At 47.0% G+C, this 19,617-nt stretch overlaps 1 long non-coding RNA gene across 1 annotated transcript; it reads right to left on the bottom strand.

The window, feature by feature from the left end:
• Nucleotides 1-2,728: 2,728 nt before the first annotated feature.
• LOC119389180 (uncharacterized) lies at nt 2,729-14,373 on the bottom strand. The gene is made up of 3 exons (XR_005183050.2): nt 14,248-14,373; nt 9,127-9,178; nt 2,729-2,950 (listed from the first exon to the last, which is right to left on the bottom strand). It is a non-coding gene; the product is annotated as an uncharacterized LOC119389180 (long non-coding RNA).
• Nucleotides 14,374-19,617: the final 5,244 nt, after the last annotated feature.

Genomic DNA, 19,617 nt, shown 5'->3' with positions numbered 1-19,617 from the left:
CGGCGAGATGAGGTTTCCCTGTGACGGCGCGGTCGGTAAGCGCGCGCGCTGCGTCGTGGGCGATCTCGTTGAGGTTGGACGGGTTGCCCGGCACCCGGCCGAGATGGGCAGGGAACCAGATGACGGTGTGATGCTTGAGAGTACTCGGATCCACGCTGCGGAGGATGCGTAACGCCTGATCGGAGACGACGCCACGTTCGAAGGCTTTCATGGCCGCTCTGGAGTCACTGTAGATGACTTCCCGTTTGCTGTCGAGCACACTTAAGGCTATGGCTACTTGCTCAGCTACTTCGGGGTCTCGGGTGAGGATGGTGGCGGAGTTTATTATCCACTGCGTGGATGAAACCGTGACCGCGGCGAAGGCTCGGTTGTTGCGATAGGAAGCGGCGTCCACGAACGAGACGTCGTCCGCTTTCACGTCTATACGCTTGAGAAGGGCGGTCGCCCGCGCAAGGCGCCTGCCTCTGTTGTAGTCGGGGTGTACATTTCGCGGAATGGGATTGATCGTGATGAGATCTCGGATTTCGCGGGGAACCGGCGTCCACTCTGGGGTGTCCCCGACCATTGAGGAGAAGCCAAGCTCGTGCAGAGTATGGCGGCCCGCCTTGGTGGTCCTGAGTCGGAGCAGCTGCGCCCGTTCCTGAGCCTCGGCGATCTCTTCAAGCGTGTTGTGCACGCCGAGCTCGAGGAGTTTCTCCGTGGAAGTGCTCATAGGGAGGCCGAGGGCTCTTTTAACGACCTTTCGAATAATAGCGTTCAGTTTATCGCGCTCAGTACGCAGCCATTTGTGCATGGCAGCGACGTACGTGAAATGGCACAGAACAAACGCGTGTACGAGACGCATCAAGTTGTCTTCTTTCAGGCCGTGGTGCCGGTTGGCCACTCTACGTACTAGCCGTATGGCGTTATCAGTCCTAGTCTTGAGCTTCTGCACCGTTTGGGTATTGGTTCCGCGGCACTCGATGATCATGCCCAGGACCCTTATGGAGTCTACCCTGGGGACTGCACGACCATCTCTGGTGTGGAGGATGATGTTGCGTTCGGCCGGGGGTTGCCATCCTTTGGGCTTTGCGCCGCGGCGTTTGGGCAGGTATATCAGCAGCTCCGACTTCGCGGGGGAACACTTGAGACCGGTGTGTTCGAGGTAGGATTCGGTGGTTTTGATGGCCTCCTGTAGGGTGGACTCGATGAAGCCATCCGACCCTGTGGAGCACCATATGGTTACATCGTCCGCGTAGATTGTGTGGTTCAACCGCTCGATTTTTTAGAGTTGTTCGGAGAGTCCGATCATCACGAGGTTGAAGAGCGTCGGTGAGAGGACGGATCCCTGGGGGGGCCTCGCTGTCCGAGCTCGGCTTCTTCCGACACCAGGTCTCCTGCGCAAAGGACGGCTCTGCGCCCAGTGAGAAAGGAGCGGACAAAGTCGTAAAAACGACACCCCAGCCCGAGGTTTGCGATCGCCTTCAAAATGGACGAGTGTGCGATGTTATCGAAGGCCTTTTCTAAATCGAGGCCGAGTATGGCACGGGTGTCCTGAGTGTTTCCTCTGTCGAGAATCTGATGCTTTAAAAGTAGCATAGCGTCTTGAGTGGATAGTCCTGGCCGGAAGCCAATCATGTGGTGTGGGAGGCAATCGTGATCTTCGAGGTATCGACCGACCCTGTTGAGGACGACGTGCTCAGCCACCTTGGCCACGCATGACGTGAGCGAGATAGGACGCAGGTGATCTAGGCTCGGCGCCTTGCCCGGTTTAAGAATGAGGATCGTGTGGGCGAGTTTCCAGGCATCGGGTAGCTCGCCGTTCTTCCATATTTCGTTGATGGTGTCTGTGACATAAGTGACGGAGGGGTCGTCCAGGTTGCGTAGAAGCTTGTTGGTGATGCCGTCGGGGCCAGGGGCGGAGCGGCCATTGAGTTCGTGGAGAGCTCGCCGCACCTCTTCGACGGAAAAGTCGGCGTCTAACTGAGCGTTGTCGGTACCAAAGTATTCTGGGTGAGGAGTCGAAGGGCCCGTGGGAAGCGGGAGATATTTCTGCACGAGGGTTTGGCGACGTCTTCCGGTGGCACGGTCCGTTTAGCCTGATGGAGTATCTTCGCGAGCGAATGACGCTGATTCGTGCGGGTGTTGGTGTCGTCGAGCAGGTGTTTGAGGAGGTTCCAGGATTGCCATTTCGGACCTGACCGTCAATCGAGTTGCAAACCGCGTCCCACTTTTGCTTAGAAAGGGCGCGGCAATGATTCTCCATGTTCTTGTTCAGCTCAGTTATGCGTTTACGTAACCTCCGATTAAGGCGCTGTCCTTTCCAGCGGGCCAGTAGAGACTGTTTGTATGAGTGTTTCTGCCTCAGTTTAATACGCCTTTCAATAAAATTGAGCTATTTATTTTTTCTAATTTCGTCTATTGCTTTCTAAATTTCAGAACATTCATTTATAAGGAAAATTTGTGGCCACCTACTTGACAAATCACAAAAGCTCTCATGTGGATGTCGTTCAGAGGTTCAGCATACATGTTAACTGATTTTTATGACATCTCAATTCAAAATTGCTGAAACATGAGGGAGCGCTGTGCATAAGAGGAGCATGGACACTTAAGAATGTCAGGCCAATTGCGTGGCCTGCCGTTATGCAGTGTCTTGAAAGCAGAACTTAACACACTGTGAACACAAAGGCAAATTTTTTTTTTAGAGTTTATGTGTGTAGGAGTCTAAAGTTCTCATAACAAGGCCAACTGGAGGAAATACTTTATTCGCGTATCTTAGGAATGCGATCGGTGTGCAGCAGGTTGTAAGCAGCAGCTAATTAGAGCGATTGTAGCGAGCGCCAAGCATGCGGAAATGATGAGGGATCGGTCTTTTTGGATCCAAGCAGTAACCAGAACTGGGGTAGTCAAACCTCCGGTAGCACAGGCATCCAGGACTGCAGGGACTATAGTTGGGGTGGTCCGGCCAACACTGAAAGAAAGCGCGAGTGGTCACGTGTGCTTGTATATATCACTGAAATTTAAAAATATCACCCAAACAGCAGCCTCCATTTCTCTTTCTCGCTTCCATGAGATGTAAGCAAATAAGTTATTAGCATTGGTTGGGTTATTTTTAGGTAAATTTTGGGTACCTTTGCCTTTGAGACATATAAACGAACTACTCGACATTCGATGTCACGTATTCAGTGGAATAACTTTATGCTTTTTAAACTAACACCCCAAGACTGTCTTTGGCAAAAATGCCTAGGTCTACTGCTCAAGTGTATAGTACTCTCAAACATATACCACTGCAGCCTTTTCGCAATGTAGCTCCAGATTTTGGACACCTTCTACGTAACGAGCCCTCCATAGGCTGCGAGCATAGCTTGTGGCCGGTAAAGTTACCTGATATCGCGTATTATTTTATACGCCTTTTTCTCCTGGTATGCGATGTGCTGATCTTCGGTTGCGAGCGATGCGCTGTGACCGTGTTTTGGGTCACTCCGATTGTATGCCAGTTCGTTCGTAGACGTGCTCACATCAGTAAAGCTCTGCCTTGGATTATTAACGGCACACAGCTAATGTACACACAATAGTTGAGCAAGGAAATCTGTCGCGTAGCTCATATTCTCCGGCAAAACTTAGAAAGGCGAATTCGAAACAATACAAAATTGAAAAAGAAAAATGGCGTGGGTTTTCCTCCCAGTAATTCTTCCTCTTAACTTTCTTTGTTTGCATTGTGATATTTAGTTTAGACAGGCTGACCGCAAATCGAGTCATCAGAAAAAGTTAAACCCTACTAGCATCACAAGCACAATTCGGTCGTTAAACTTGTCTGTCAGTTATGAGCTTGTGTCAAAATCACGAATGAAATTGACAGCCCCTTTAGGTAACGCTAAGAATAGCACAGGAGAAATCCTGTGCCTTCACGTTTGATTCACGTTTTATTCACCTTCCATTCACTTTATTACACATGTGATTCAAGTTTATTCCTCTGAAATTCACCCATATTCCCGTTAATTTACTTTGACTCACATTTGAGTCACCTTACGCACTTGATTATCACTCTCATAGCTTTGCATGTCCTCACCACCTTGATTTACCTTAATTCATATTTGATTCGCATATATACACCTTAATTTATCACCAGGGGTATGCAGGTATGAGCTACATGTGACGTTGGGTGACATTCGGGTTCACGCCGCCGATGCCTGGTTTTTTATTCATAGGCATTTTAAGTCTTTCGCCTTAAAATAAAACGTCGTGGTCCATATTACAAGAAACATGCTAATTTCGGTAGAACTCTTAAATAAAGAGTCCAGCCAATCACGCTGTTCGCCCTATATCGGAGGCCAGGGGCGTAGCCAGAAATTTTTTGCTGGAGGGGGGGGGGGGGGGGGAGGGTTTCGACCATACTTTATGTATGTTCGTGCGTGTATATATACGCAAGCAAAATTCAATATTTTCGGGGGGTTTCAACCCCCCCTACCCCCCTTGGCTACGCCCCTGGCGGAGGCTGCTGGTCAATGGAGAAAACACATTAAAAAGAGCCATAGTTTCTCCGCAAGGGTGAAGCAATGAATGTGAATAAACAAATTGGAACGTTATACAAAGTAAGGATGGAAGCAAACATTTTTAGGATCTGCTCTCGCATAACTCAGCAAAACGCCGGCCGGCGCGCTTCATCTCTGCTTGAGCGGCACCCGTCTGCAGCCTTCGAAAGTTTTCGCTCGCACATAGAAGATACGACGCGCGGGGCGATGTCATCGATTTGGTCTTTATACGGATCATGATGGCGACATCGAAAAGTCACCTCGAGTGTCCATGTAATTGCTATCTCCATAAATAGAAACGATTGTGAACTCAGCACGGTTATTTTCCTACATCAGGAGGACGAGGAGGCGACGTTGAGGAGATGGAAAGACGCTATTTCTGCAGCCCTAGTTGCGAGCGCGGTTCAGCGCCTGTAGGGGAATGGACAGAGGGTAATAAAGATGTGAAGTCACGGTGATGCTACCGAGGACATCTGATTTGGAGCAGTTTTTGCAGCAGCAATATTTTCATGTTGAAGCACTTTGGAGCAGCGAAAATTTCCATCTTGGAGCACTTTAGAGCCCGGTAATTTTGCATCTGGGAGCACTATGGAGCAGCCAATTTCACATCCTGGAATACACTGGAAAAGAAAGCTGAATTTATATTCAAGCGCCTGAATAATTATTATAGGGCTCCTATGAAGAGCTAGCAAATCTCATGGAGAAAATCAACTTAGGAGCACTCCGCATTCCACTCGATAATGCAAGAATAGGGGAGTCATGCAGTGTTCTGGAATAACCTCTTCAGCAATTATTTTCGACACTAGCAAATAAACAGAATATTGGATCAATAAGATTCCACTTTATGAAATAACACTCTAAGTACATCTATATGTGGTTATCAGCAAACGCGGCAAACAAACGCCGCAACGTACAACAGTGCCTGCATGCGAAAGTCACACTGTCCCTAATGCACTCCCCTAATACCCGTGTCACACGGGCGTTTGGAAGGCCATTGAACCGGTGCTCTATTGACTCAACTGTCAAGCGCGAGCTGCCACAGGGGCGATTTCGAAGGCTATCGAGTCAATAGTCTATCGAGTCAACGGAGCACCCCACACGTCCGTTGAAACTTCGATGGCTATTAAGCGACGGAAGCAGAAACAGTGCAAACGTGCCCTCTCGTTCACAGTGTACCCGAACCCACGATTACAAAAAGAAAACTTTAACCAGTATGCTTTAAAGCAGTATATGTGAGCGCCATCGATTATCTAATAAGGTATTTGTGCCACTTGAAATGTGCGAACTGCACATACTCTCGACATCAGCAACGTGCTTGTCTTTGATCGTGCCATCTTGCCGTGTATCGCTGGCCAAAGTTTCGCTGCTCAACAACTTAAAAATAAATATGTATTGCTAACTACAAATAAACACTTTATTCAAATTTTCAAACAAAAACAACAGGCATATTTGTGATTTAAAGCAGATTTGTATTATTTAACTTTCGGTGACATGAATACGAAAATAAAGATTCGCAGCGCCACGCAGTTTTTGCGAGAGACGCCTGAACTAGACCTGAACCATTCGACGGCCGTTCAGAATTGCCGTGTAGCAGCGGGACAACTCCATCGATTCGATAGAGTTGTGGCGTTTCAATGGCCTTCGACTGGATAGCCGTTCAAAAGTGCCCGAGTGACACAGGTATAAGACCATTCCAAGACGAAAGTCAGGTTCTTTTTCTTCTCGATCTATCGTATTGCTAGGCGCAAAATGACGTCACTTAGCTAGTCTCAAAAAAGCCAACCTCCTCCCACACTCCTTTCCCTCTTTCTGAGGCTTCTCTATGCTGCATAGCAAGAGCATTCTCGCAGTGCTTCCAGACTATCGTTTGCGCATGCGCCGGGTTGCCTGCAAGATGGAGTGTCCGAAAGTGCGTTCAAAGGGGGTCTACATGATATAACAAACTTCGTTTTCCTTTTAGAGCGAAGCTGTACATGGCTAGGACATTCCGTTTGTACGCCGAAAACCACCTAGTGCTTTTTTAGGGAGCAGTGCAAAAAAGAGAAAAGAAAAAGCAAACTCACAGGGCCTCTTATCAATTCGCCTAAGACGACTCGAAGGCGAAAACCATCTTCTTCTTCTCCTCACTCGATGTATTGATCCTCCCCTGCCCCCCTCTGAATGCTTTCTGCACCTAACGTGGTTTTACACCTCCTCCAGGATCGGAGGCATTGCAAGCTCTCTACACCTCAATTGATTTTACACTGCCTCCACTCTACACCTCAATTGATTTTACACTGCCTCGGTGCCTCCATTACCGGCGCGCTGATCACGAAGGCAGTACAAAGTGACAATGTCATGTGATGATGCCACCGCCTAACATCACGGCGTATGAAGTCATGGTGTGTCACGAGTTTTGGCGACTATGACGTCATGATGACGTCATCACGTGATGATTTTTTTGCATCACTCGTGTTGACGCTGCCGACGCCGACGGTTAATTTTAGTGTTTGATGAGGCATCTAAGGCTTTAGCATTAATATTGCGTATTGAATGTTAACAGCAATTATATGGACATTCTCAACGCGTTCTTGCCGCCGCCGTTGCGTCATTTTTCGTATAAAGTCAAAATTGATAACATCAACCCGCGCATCGTATGTTCTACCCGCGAGCCAAAGTTCGCGAGCGCTGACGACGAGCGCGACTGAAGCGGAGATGAAACGAGCCGGTCGTCTCCGTCGCACGGAGTGCACATGCTATAACATCCCCCCGCGTGCGAGGCCTGCCGTTGATTTCCCACCAAACAGAGAGGAAACCTCCCGCCCATCTTTCGTAAGGAGCATGAAGAGACAGCAGGAGAGGGGACGGTGGAGGGGTTCTTACGCGCCGGCCGGTGATTTCCGTCGCTATTATTAGGATGGCGCAGTAAATCCAACTTGGAGCACTTTGGCGCTGTTGGCGTAGGAGTGGAATCACTGTCTAAGTGAAGAGGAGAAGGATAAGAGAGAAGCCTCCATGGCCGAGGACGCGGTGAGCGGCTTCTACAGCCTGTTAGGGAAAAGGAGATCCCTCTGTCCAGGCCTGAATCTTGAGCTATGGCATATATATATGTATATATATATATATATATATATATATATATATATATATATATTATATATATATATATATATATATATATATATATATATATCAGGCAGGTGGTTTCAGTGGATCCAGTGATTAATAAAAATTGGCTTGAGCGAAGGAACGTACGAAAACTTTATATATATATACGACCACAGTGTAGTGAAACCAACTGTCACTAGAATAAAACAAATTGAAACAAATTGTTATGAATGTTATATACAAACAAATATATTATTCTGAGTGTATTTCGGGCATTTATTCAACGTGCTAGTGTCATCGTTCTGTTGTGAAGACGAGCGAGAGCAAATAAGAGGGATCGTTTCTGCGCAGCGTCTCCAATGTCATCCTGAAAAGTCATCGAGAATTCAAGCGCCCAAGGCATTGCTCAAATTCCTAAGGACGACAGACTTGCACGAGCGGCTGTAGACTCTTAATGATGCCGCATACCGCACAAGACTGCCGCTCTGCGCTGTGAAGTTATGTGTGTGTGTGTGTGTTACCCTCTCTTTCTCTCTTTCTTAAATCTTCTTTCAATCTCCCCCATCCCTTCCCGCTGTGCAGGGTAGCATACCGGTTATGCCAAACTGGTTAACATCCATGTCTTTCCTCTCTCTCGTTTTCCTCCTATTCAACAAGCTAATCAATCAAGGACTAAAAGAAATTGTCATTTTGGAAATGATTTTTTAAAAAATCACTCAAGATGTAAAGGGTTAAAGACACGCGAGCTGAAATTAATTAACATTAATTGACTCAATGCATGAGAAACTCAGGCACGACAATGCTATATTTTATTTTGACACCTACTTGCCTAAAAAATGTAGGCAAAATACATGCCTCTGTCGCATTACACCAAACTTGTAATGCACAACTAAACGAATGAAAATTGACCGTTAACCTAAAGATACCAAGGTGAACCTTCACTGATTCACGAGCCTGGTAGCTTCACGCTCAGGTGCCTTGTTAAACAGTATGCTGTGCCAAGAAGCTTAGTCGACCAGGGTAGTGACCTGTGGTGTGCAGTGACTCGAGAAATTGCGCTCAGCAGACTACGATGCCTGTTCTTTTTTTTCTGTTTTACTGACGCCCCTTCAACAGAATACTCGCAATTAAAGCATTATTAGAAAACTTGGAGTTATATTTCCCCCCACAAAATACTATACTGCCAAAAGAATCAACTCCAGTGCTTATCAAATGGGTGCCGGTCACCTGTCTAGAGGGGGCTCAGCCTCACCTGTCAAGGGGGGGGGGGGGCAAGCCCCTCCTTAAGAAATTGAGAGGGGCCGGGTCCCTCTGGGCCTCCCTGAATTTAAACCCTGCCTCTGTCTATCCGCGAGTAGACACTGGCGGCGGAGTGCGGCGATCAAGGCGCTTCGTTGAGCTCGAAAAGCGGGGCCAGAGCACACAAGATGTTCGAGCGTTTCAAACGGGCAATCAAAAGCAAATTGCCGCTGCTCTTTTCAGTCAAGTGAAGCATATCAATGGAAGCATAAGTCATAAAACCACTCACGTAAGCCAAGCATTGGCTGTGTTGAGAGTACTCATGGCTCCAGTAGGCGCACCTGAAAAATGAAGTGGAAAATGAAGTTTGTTCATCAATGAGTGCACGAGTTTATTATTGTTTCTGCGCGTCTGGCTGTTTATAGCCTCCCAGTATTCCAAGTTATCGGTCTCCGTATGCAAACATCCTCCACGTACTTTCACTGAAACATTGTCGCTTCAAAAATACAAGTATGTATTGTGGACATGTTTCTGTTGCGTAACTCGAACTTTCAAGCAACGAATTACATTGATATGATCACTCCTAATCAATTGCATTTTTGTAATGTTTTGACTAATCGATTACAGTTGGTAATCGACAACGCTCACTGTAATTCATTTATTTCTGTAGTTTATTACACGCAACCAGTTGCCCTATTGACGAGACAAGCTGATACTGGCGACGTTGCCTTGAACACTTTATTTTATGGGAACTGTAACATAAAGCACCCGGTGGGTCGTACCATGAAGCTACCACCTCGAAAATGCGCGTGTTAATTCCATACTTATCTCCTATCAGGTGTTGGGGTGCTATGCAGGATGCCCCGAGTTTGGCGAAACTCGGTATCTTTCCGAGCTCTGGCGACACCCCCTTTTGAACGAGCTAACAGTACGAAAAGGTCAAATCCGTCCCTCAGCGTGCGCTGCGTTCCATTGGTTGCGATGGAACGCGGCGTCACGTCAAGGGCGGTCGACAAAATTGGGTGGCGTCTTCTAACCAGAGGCATCTTAAGGCCGCCCCTATCCTTCACTTGTGCATAGTCGAAATAAATGCTTTTCACCACCAGCTAACCGGCGGTGAGTTGTCTTTTCTTCCACTGTTATATCATAATTACTACAATACAGTTAGAAGGCTACGAATAACGTCCCCTGTACCTTCCTCGGCCTCATTATTTATTGGTTTTCATCAAGCTTGTGCCATACAGTTGAGTATCAAGTGGCCTTTGATTGATTTTTATCGGCTCTTTTTTTTTACCATTCGTGAAGTCTCGCGATGTATCGTCAGGACTCGCAAGATCTCGAGCTCATCAGACATATAAGTATTTCGCCTTTATAAAGCATGTTTTTTTTTCTTTATTCAAGAATTACCCCGCATTGCCCATGGGCGTTACAGCAGGGGGGTTTACAACAGAGATACAAATAAGTCTTCATTAGCGCAACAGGCTTGTTTTTCAGAAAGCTTGTTCCAGTCTGCTACACACTTTGGAAAAAAAGAATTAGCGAACGTGCACGTCCTGGGTCAGTATTCACGTATTTTGAGTCTGTGATAGTTACGTTTAGAAAGATAAAAAAGTGTCCAAGTAAGTATCCTTGTTTATGCCTACCCTGTTGTTATATATTTGAAAAAAAAACAGTTTCGGCCCTAACTTCCGTCGGCGCGAAGACAACAACTCCCAATGCAATACTTGTTTAACATTGTGACACTGTCGGTTCTACGGTACCCGCCCAGGACGTACATACCTGGCCGCTCTGTTTTGAATACTTTCAACCTGAGAAGTGTGATTGGCTTCCGATGGATCCCATAGTGGGCAGGCATACTCTAATATTGGTCTTACACATGTAGTGAACGCATTCCGCTTTAATTCAATCTAGCGACATCTTAGATTTCGTTGAACAAAGTTCAGCGCCCGTCCAGCCTTACGAACTATCTCACTAATATGCGCATTCCATGAACAATCAGCAGAAAGCACGACGCCTAAGTACTTAGAAACATCAAATCTGGTAAGCAACTCCTTATCTATAGAGTAGTTATTTATCAGTCGTTTTTGCTTTTTAGTTAAACGCATATCGATGCACTTTTGAGCGTTTAAACACATCCTTCACTGTTTACACCAGTCATGTATTCTATTCAAGTCTCCCTGAAGTGTTGTCGCGTCCTGATCACAAGATATATCTCGGTACACCGCGCAATCATCTGCAAACAGTCGTAAGGTGGGCGTAATACCCAAATTTATGCCGTTGATATATATAAAAAATAATATAGGTCCCAATACAGAGCCCTGTGAGACTCCTGAGGTGACGTTTACGTAACTCGATTTTTTGCCATTAACTATAACGCACTGGCTGCGCTCCAATAAGAAATTTTCAATCCATTTGATAACATCACTATGTATACCTATTTGCTGAAGTTTGTAAATAAGAAGTGAGTGAGTAACCGTGTCGAAAGCTTTTCGAAAGTCTAAAAACAAACAATCTATCTGGCCCTCAGCATCAATTTCACACCTTAAATCGTGATAGAATTCTACAAGTTGTGTAGTGCAGGACAAGCCCTTACGAAAGCCATGCTGTTCTTTAATTAAAATATTGTTCTCTGCGAGGTGCTTCATGATAGCTGAGTAAATTATGTGTTCGATTAATTTGCATACAATACGTGTTAAGGAAATGGGCCTATAATTTGGACATCTTTTCTCGAACCACCTTTATGAATTGGCACAACGTGTGCTTTCTTCCAGTCGTAAGGCAGTTCACTGGCGCAGAGCAACTGCTTAAAGATAATAAAAAAATAAAGGGAGACGGTTGGAGTGCAGCGCTTTAGCACGCGTGGTGAGGTACCGTCAGGACCAAGTGCCTTGGAGAAGGAGGTAAAACTTTATTTGACCAAGGGATTTGGGCACGTACGTCCCAGGGTTCCCGCACGACCCCACTGCGCTATGCGTTCATGAGTTCATGGATTCTTCCAATTGCTCCAACAACTTTTTAATACCGGGCACGCTGAGTTTCACCTGCGCCATAGGCATTGCTAGCTGGGGTCGTTCAACTGTCGGATTTCGCTGGAAGAAACACTGAACGGCAGAACTCATTTAGATACGTTGCCTTAGCTTCGTGATCCGTGACGACTTGGTTATTGCAAACTAGTTCTGGAATGCCCAGATCACTTGATCCGCGCCCCTTTAAATACTTCCAAAAAAGCATAGGATTGGTTTTCAACCATTCATTCAGTCCTTTGAAATAGTTTTCTTTTGCGATGTTACTACTGGTCTTATAATCAAGCGTTATTTGTGCCAACCTCTCATAAAGTGCCTTGCTCTTCATTTCTTATACTGCGCAAAGACCCGTTTCCTTTTTTGTATAATTCGTATAATGGATGATGTAACCCAAGGTTTCTTACGTTTTTTAAGTTTGGAAGAATGTACGTTTGGTATATGTTCGTTTGCAAGCTCACCCAATTTCACTTTGAACGTATTCCACAGTTCATGAATATCACATTCGTCCGCTAAGCATTCAAAAGTAGGCAGGCACTGAAGCAGTTTTTTATTTATACTTGCATAATCCCCTTTATCATAAAAAAACGCCAGGCCTGCGCTGAAATCGCAGTACAGTCACAGCGAAAGCTGGAAGAGCGGCGTTTCTAGAGCCCGTTGTAAGCTCTCTTGGGGCTACAATAGAAGTACACTAGAATGGTACCCACTACGCCATAAATCACAATTTTTGTGAAGTTGGGAAGCACCTACTGAGACATTATTCGTCATTCTGCGGAGAAGCGAGGCACCAGCTACACGTCTGTAAGGCATTATGTGCACTTTGTTGACGCGACTACTGATGACGATGAAGAATTATGGCTCAGCCCTTTGTAATGGGTTGGAAGCTTTAAACGGCCCACCAGTTATGCAATTTGCATTGGGTGACGCCCGGTCGCTATTTCCCTCTCCCGTCATGCTGTATAACATACGGTGACGTGGGAGAAACGGGGGGGGGGGGGGGGGAAGCACTTTATTGAGACCCTGAGGAAATGAATCATGCGCTTATGGGCTTCCTTGGCAACCAATACAAGTGCACTTGCGAGGAACCCACTACGCTATAAATCATTGTAATTTTACTGAGACCCCGAGGAAATGGATCATGCGCTTATGGGCTTCCTTGGCAACCAATACAGGCCAGCAGGCACTGTGCCATTTTCGTCATTCTACGGAGAGCCGTGGTACCTGCTAAACACATGTAAGGCATTATGCGCACTTTGTTGATGCTATGCCTGATGACGACGAAGAATTATGGCACAGCCCTTTGTAATGGGTTGGAAGCATTCAACAACCTACTCGTTGCGCAATTCGCATTGTGTGACGCCTGGTTACAGAATTCGCGTTGTGCGACGCTTGGTGCTTATTTTACTCTTCTACCACGCTATATTGCATATGCTATGTGGTTCCTCCCGACATGAAGCCTGTATAGGACCTTTTTGCAAAGCAGTTTTAAGCACCGGCATGGCTCAGAGGTTGAATACTGGGCTCCCACGCAGAGAGCCCAGGTTCGAACCTCGTTCCCTCCTGGAATTTTTTTCTTATTTAGTTTTTTTCTTATTTCGAGCGATACTGGTTACGGACACCGGCGGCGGCGGCAGTGGCGGCGGCGGCGGACAACTACGGCGCCAAAAACGGCCGGTGAAACGATCTCATAACAGCTTTCGCTGTAAAAAAATATCTTTCTATTCTCGCAAGAAGTAAATCGTTGACCTTTGGTCTTTCTGTCGCAACAACAGCCGAATGGGCGCTAATTCCTGGCATGACTGTTGTAGAGCTTACTACATTAGGTGAGCTTGAAAACAACAAATCTAGGCTCGTAAAAAGTTAATGATTACAACGGTTGTATTGTACCCGCCGCGATGGTCTAGCGGTTATGGTGCGTCACCAAGGTGGCAATCTGGCCACGTTGATAGTGCATTTTTAAAAACGGTAAAAGCGCACTCGAAACAAACAACGACACAAAGAAGGCACACACACGCACACACACATAGCGCTGCGCGCGCGCGTGTTTTGTCACTGTTTCTAGTTGTGTCACTGTTTCTAGTGCGTTTTTACCGTTCTTAACAAATGTTATGGTGCTAGCCTGCAGGCCCGAAGGTCGCGGGATCGGATCCCGGCCGTGGTGGCCGCATTTCGATGGAGGCGAAATGCCAGAGGCCCGTCTGCTTAGATTCACATGAACCTTAAGGAACCCCAGGTGGTCGAAATTTCCGGAGCCCTCCACTACGGCGTCTCTCATAATCATACCGTGGTTTTTGGACGCGAAAATCAACAGTTATTAATGGTGCCATTGTACGTCTCTTCCCAGAGATATAAACGGCATCGCTTTGTTGTCCTTTAGGGACTGTACTCACACGGCCTGTATCGCGGCGCCGAGAAACAAAATGATGTGCAGTGCTTTCATGACTCTCGCCGAAGTCGCCGAATACGTGCGGCCGTGCTGATCCCTGCGCTTGCTGTCGCTGCATGTGCGATTTTGGGCGCCTTTATATTCGAGTGCACGAAAGAGCAAGATGAAGGTTTTTGTGTCTTTCTACTCAAAATGGCCAGAAAAGCAATCGAGTATTTTACTGTCGTGCTATGTCGGTACGTTAACTACGTCGACTTTCCTGGGATTCTGAACAATAGGCAGCTTTACAAGAACCTCTGTTTTTGCAGCTGTTCGAACACGGCCATTTTCAAGTCTTGCCACACGTATTTATATTCTCTTGTTACTGTCATCACTAAGATGACAAAGCATTGAGTTTATATATTGCAACCGAGAATCATTGTCATTTGCAGTGGAGCATCGGCCACTGTTGAGTTCCCCGATCATGACACTCTATATTTCTCTAACTCGGAGTCGTGCCTAATTCCAGTTAGAAAAAATAAAAACTTTCGTGATACATTTACGCTAAACCTAACGAGCTCCGAGGGCATTAGTGGACAAAAAAACTACCTCGCCTGAAAAAGAGCTGAGGATCCTGGCATACTTCGATAACTACCGCTTTGATGAATCTCCTAAAATGAATTTTCAAAAAAAGGGAGAGGATGTATAGTAGAGCTCAATAAGATTTGCAACACGGGAGCGCGTGGCCTCACTATAGTCCGAAGATTGCGCATGGCTTCCACAAGCCCTTGTTTCCGCAACTAATCGCTGTTGTCTGACTTGGGGGTGATCCCAAACGAGAAAATAACATTTAGTTGAGCGGACAAATTGAAACCATGCGCAATCTTTCAACTAGTAAGGCCCTGCGCTCCCGTGTTGCCAATCATATTGCGCACGACTGTACAGCGCTACGTCTACCATAGCAACAAAACGAACCGACGCGCCGCTCTGCTTTATCCCTCCGTCGCGCTCTACACCCTGGAACATGCCACACCAACTAGCCCAATCAGCAACTTTCCTTAGTTATCATAAATGTAGATTACGTGGACGGGCCTTCAGTGAATAATATAAAGCGATAAAGAATATATCTCAAATCGGAAACGCCAACGCCGACACAGGCACTATCAACGTATTAAAAAATTTCCTCGATGTGTGAGAGTGAGTCGATCATCCACAGCTCATGGGCTTTTGTGAGCTTTAATTCTTTATTCTCCGCAAAAATTTCCCTCTTGCACGGCGAAATTGTAATTTATGCTCTTGCAGGCAGGGTTGGAGGGTCCAAATGACAATAAATTACCAGAAAAAAACAGAAAAACTAGCCAAAAAGTAGCCAACTTGAGCCAAGGGCAGTAAAAGTAGCTAAAAGTATATAGCCACACATGGGTGAAACAATACCGACTAAATGCAAAAGCCTCTCACCGAATATGCAAAAAGGCACAACATGAACACTTCAACATCAGAATTTCTGAGATTCAAGCATAAATTGTTCGCTTTAGCAATAATTTCGGGCAAGATGACGAAGTTCTCGCGCTGTTGCGAAAATGACACTCTCTTCACGCGTCTTGCATGACTTTTCTTAAAAAGACTAGAAGTAACGACAATAAAGATAATTATAGGCCGTGAGTGTGCTCAAAAGCACAGTTGCTGTGATGACGCATAAACTGTAGTCCCTTTCACAACCATCTCTTGCGTGATGACGAAGTACGAGCAGCTATTGTTCCTGGGTCGCAGTGCGTACTGAATCCTAAAAGAATGGCACAATCTGTTCGAAGAATAAGAGGTTTCTAATGTCAATGACTGCAGAGTGACCTAGATACCGAGAGCTTTCGATTGTTCTGTTGGCTTGCAATTATGGTTGAAAGTCGCGTTTAGCAATAGGTGGCTTGCATAATGAGGCCTCATGAAACAGTTATTCCCAAGTCCTAGCCACGTGCGTGTGTGTGTGTGTGTGTGTGTGTGTGTGTGGGTGTGTGTTGTGTGTGTGTGTGTGTGTGTGTGTGTGTGTGTGTGTGTGTGTGTGTGTGTGTGTGTGTGTTGTGTGTGTGTGTGTGTGTGTGTGAGCGGCGCGCACGAGGCCTCCTTGACTGGCAGGTTATAAACCTTTTCTTTAAGATATTTATTTTACGATCCCCACCACTGACCCTTACCCCTTGATTAGCAAAGGTATACGCGCAAAACCGCACGGGACACAGAAGGAGATAACACGAAGCGGTGACCATTTCGTGTTGTTGCTTTTTGTGTCCTGTGTGGTTCGGCGGTTACCTTTGCTAATCATGAATCACGAAATGGCCTACACACACACACTTCTAAGATCCTTACCCCTGCTTAGGCGACTGTCGATCCTTTCCATTAAAGTTCATTGTCTGTGTAATCCAAGTGACCAATTCAATTTTGGGAGCTGAAAACATGCTTTGGGCGCCATGATTGACACCACATACTCGAATGCCAGCACTTAAAACAGCTTGCTAGGCTAGTTGGAATACTGAACTTTGATGCATTTGCAGCACTTAGGCGAAATAGAAAAAAAAACGACAGTTTCACCGCAAGGGCGAAGCAATGAATGCGATAGCAACAAATGTTATACGAAGCGAGGCTGGCAGCTAACACTTTCGTATCCGATCTCGTGTAACTACAAAACACTGGTGTAAGAGAATACGGCCGCTACTGGGAGAGATGCTCTTTCCGCATAGTCACTTGGCGTTGAGAGCGCAGCACGTAGAAGGGGTATACGAGCCGCCAGCTGATGGCTCCCGAGATAGCGCGCGCGCCAGCGATCGCGACCGCACCCTTAGAATCAAAGTTCAAAGTAGCTGCTCGAGCGACGCCCCCCCTTCCCTCGCGTCTTTTCATGCTCGTTCAAATCGAGCGGGGCGCTTCCTGTCTGCTTCGACGGCAGGCCTCCCGAGTGGAGTAATGTTATCACATGCGCACTCCGAGTGACGGAAATTGCCGGCTTGTTTGATCTCTGCTTCGGCCACGTTCGTCGCCTCCGCTCGCGCGCTTTTACCCGCGGATGAGCATACAATGCGCGAGGGGATTTTATCAATTTGGACTTTATACGGGACATGACGGCGACGGTAACGGCGACCGCAAAGATTCGCCGAGAGTGTCCGTATGATTGCTATCGCAATAAAACAAGCAAACATGGAACGAAAAATGGACAGTAAGAACGCTGGTCTTCAACTACGTTTACTGCAGAGAAGGAACGGGTTTTTTTTTATACCCTCAACATGCGCTGACAAACGCCACGACCGGAAATGTGGCGCATGCTTGTTGCCACTCAACAGCAATTCACAGTACACAGGTTTTGAGAACGATAATCTGCTTCTTTTGCGATAGCGCGATAGAGGCGGTGCTTATACAGTTCTCACTTTCTTTTTTACCCTCATGAACAAGACGGCATTTTTCATCCATATACTTTCCGAGAATCCGTGTGCTGTGAAAATTTGGGGTGCATTGGCATCTTTTACAGTGGTCAGCTAAATGACCCACTCCCGCTATTCCCCTGACCCGGTGCTTCCTCAACCTGTTGTTAATGCAACGACCAGTCTGGCCTATGTAGCATTTGCCACGTGGCAGGGGGATGGAGTAAAGGACCCCTGTATCGCACTTGAGGAACTAGGTAGCGTGCTTTTTTGAGCACGCGGGGCCTCTGCGCTCGCGGTTGTCCACAACCGGGTACATGCGGGGCAGCTTCTCCGGTGCCAAAAAGAGCACGGGAACACAGCACTTGGTGGCCGTCTTTTTGAGGCACAACAAGCGGTCTTTTATCCGGTTTTCTCCGGACGACCTCTTCCGTAGGCCGCTTTGACGGGAGGCTCTCCATGGAGAATACAGTTGCGGAAAACCTGCCACACTCAAGCGTTGCACTTGCTCTTGCAAGTTCCCAGCCAGCTGATGTTCGAATGACGTTTAACACGAAAGTGTTTGATGCCGGGGTCCACCAAGACTTCACTGACGTATTTCCGTCACCGATATGACGTTGGTAAAATGCACACTAACGGGTGGCAAAGAAAAATTCTCTCTCGCTATAGTGTACTATATCTCTCGCATGGTGTTCTTGGCTGGCGGGGCACTACCGCTGTCTGGGAGCAGTGAAGTACTGCGTCATGACACTAATGAGCCAACCACGAGCGCCGATAGGGAGCGATTCGGCTACGACGCAGTTAGGGTGCCTCGATGCCAGCTAGGAACGCTGGCCGCGTTAGCATCGAGGAGTCTCCCTAGAAGCTGTTACGTGTTTTGCTTTTCGCGTCGTGTTAGCGTGTGACGGCTCATCGTCAGAGTAGTGCATCTTCCACATGCACCAACGGTGTTTCTCCGCCGCCTAGTACTTCGAGTGTGACAGCACCGACTGATAAAGCTGCTGCAATAAGCGCCGCAGAAAGGCGAAAGCGTCGAAGGGCGAATGTCGCGCATTGGTGGAGTAAGACATGTGCCTGCCTCAAGCGCGACGCCTTCGCGCGTTCACGGCTCAAGCTAAGAATATCAGCCTCCCGCGTTCCTGAAGCGCAGTGTGGTAGTGTATGCATGGGCATAGGCGCACGTTACCCTATTACTGAGGAGCGCACACCTTGCCATTTCACTCCTCAAGTGACGACGCTTTGAAGGCGTGCATATCGAGTGCCAGTGTTCATTACGTGCCTATTGATGCCATTTCGGCGCGGGGTTCAGGATATGCTGTGTACCTGTATATGGTAACCACTTCATCTAACAAAAACGGTTAAATCGTGATCATGGGCGTTAGTCGTTGGGATGAATATGTGCTACTAGGCGTCAACGTGGGTGCATCCAGGCCAAACGGTGCTGTAACTGCCAAATACCAATAGACAATGCACAGGCTCTCATATATAAATGCACAATAAACACTCAACTTCTGCCTCAGACACTGCGTGACCGGACCGATCGTCCTCTAGACCTTGAAGCAACCGATGCTCAGATATATTGGCAGTCTTTCATGGGGTTCTTTCGGGAACCACTGGGGCCTGGCCAGTAGTTCGCCGAAAGGACGACAAGGCCAACAGACATCGATGAAGACTGTGGTACCCCTCCCCAACCACCTTAAACCCTATTCCCTAAATTTCTGCAGCAAGGCTTAAGCCTACTTAAGGCAGAGATAAAGACGTATTTAAAAAATCTACTTCTGCTGTCAAGACACGTTTCACTTTCGTGCTATACCGATTCCAATGATGGAGGGGTTGGCCATGTTTTTTAGGGCTGCGCGCAACCCTGCTTGCAGGTTCCCGTTACACGTGCGTTCAAAGTATTGTAACACCTAGGGTGCTGCTCCTACAGAAATTTGCCTGCTCTTACACACATAATCATAAAGTTCACTACTGTAGACGAGAGTGAAGTC

This window comes from Rhipicephalus sanguineus, chromosome 4, assembly GCF_013339695.2.
Source record: "Rhipicephalus sanguineus isolate Rsan-2018 chromosome 4, BIME_Rsan_1.4, whole genome shotgun sequence".
Taxonomy (NCBI): Eukaryota; Metazoa; Arthropoda; class Arachnida; order Ixodida; family Ixodidae; genus Rhipicephalus; species Rhipicephalus sanguineus.
The sequence above is the reverse complement of the archived record's forward strand: the minus strand, read 5'-3'. Positions and strand labels throughout refer to the sequence as shown.